Source organism: Sciurus vulgaris, assembly GCF_902686455.1.
Source record: "Sciurus vulgaris genome assembly, chromosome: X".
Lineage (NCBI taxonomy): Eukaryota > Metazoa > Chordata > Mammalia > Rodentia > Sciuridae > Sciurus > Sciurus vulgaris.
In genome coordinates this window covers 4,212,853-4,214,261 of record NC_136471.1, presented here as the reverse complement: position 1 = coordinate 4,214,261, position 1,409 = coordinate 4,212,853, and the positions used below count along the sequence as shown (strand labels likewise).

Here is a 1,409-nt window from a genome sequence, read left to right as displayed (position 1 = left end):
TGGGACCTAATTTGTCTCTCATTCTCCTGTAAGTTGGGTTAATGTGAGTCTCTCTGGCCAATGTACCAGGTGGAAGAGCTGCCTGGAACTTGGAACAAGAACTCAATGAGATTGCTGCTACCCTGCTGAATTCCAAGTGAACATGAAATTTGTATACATACAGGAAACCCTACACTTAGAAATCATGATCTGTGCCTCCAACACATACACACTTACTGCCCATTATCAATGCACCTGAGTTCTGGGACCAACTCATGACGAAGCTTGGCTCCTCCATACACCATCCCCTTGTCCTCCACTTCTTCCCCCCAAGGAGCACACTTTTTCCCCCACTGAGCCACATCGCTTTATTTTTCAGAACTAAAAAAGAAAAAAAGACTTTATTTATTGAGGGCAAGAGAATGCAAACAACATAAAAATCAAAAGCTTTAACTTTCTCTGCTTGTCAAACGGGAGTTGGATATTATTTGCACATTTTCTAAGGATCCTGATCCTCTCATGAAATCTTTATACAATGGGAAGCTGTGGGGCAGATTCCTTAAACAGCCCTTTGGGAGAACTCTTATCAGGATGCGAGTAATTGCTGGCTTTTTTGCTTCTTTCCCTTCTGCTTCATGTGTAACTACAAAATAGTCACTGCATGCAATGGTGAGGCCTGCAGTTAGTGAAAAGAAGCTCTGGAAGCCCACTTTGCCATCTCTGCACTGGTCTAGGTCCTTCATTATTTTGTCCACAGTCAGAGGGTCTTTTTGGTTTTCCAAAAATCCAGCAACTCATTTTCCATGAGTACTCTCAGGTCCTCCTTGGTTAAGTAGCCTTTGTCTCCAGTAAATTCGTGAAATGTAAACATCATGGTTTCCATGGTGTATTCCATTTGAGATGGCATTTTGATGAAGGCTGTTGAACGCTTGCAGGGGAGGCGCGATACATCCCTTTGTATTTTATTTTGAGACAGGGTCTTGCTAAGTTGCTTAGGGCCTCATTAAGTTGCTGAGGCTGGCTTTGAACTTGTGATCCTTCTGCCTCAGTCTCCCAAGCCACTGGGATTACAGAAGTGTGCCACAGCACCCAGCTTTCCACCCTCTTGCTACACCCGAAATTCTCATGCCCTGGAAATTGTCACCAATTGGAAAAAGCATTTGGTCCTTAAAGTCCTCGTCCCAAAATGCCCACCTTTCCCCAGCTCTGGCTCAGGCAGAGAAGTGTGGTGTGGACAAATGTCCACCAAGCTACCCTGAGAGCACAGCAGACACACAGATAAGACTGGAAGGTTTACAGCAATCTGAGTTCAGTAGGCTTCTGAGGGCCAGCCTGGTATTTCCAAACCATAAGATTTGGACACACCATGCCCATGGGAGGATGTGTTCTAAATTACAAAACAGCTGTTGCCTCAGAGTCTCTGAGCCTCC

The 1,409-nt window shown here is 44.9% G+C and overlaps 1 pseudogene across 1 annotated transcript; it reads right to left on the bottom strand.

Moving 5' to 3' along the window:
- Window positions 1-368: 368 nt before the first annotated feature.
- On the bottom strand, window positions 369-923 carry LOC306650620 (protein S100-A10-like; annotated as a pseudogene). Its single transcript has one exon. The product of its transcript is annotated as a protein S100-A10-like (transcript).
- Between the last annotated feature and the right edge of the window lie 486 nt (window positions 924-1,409).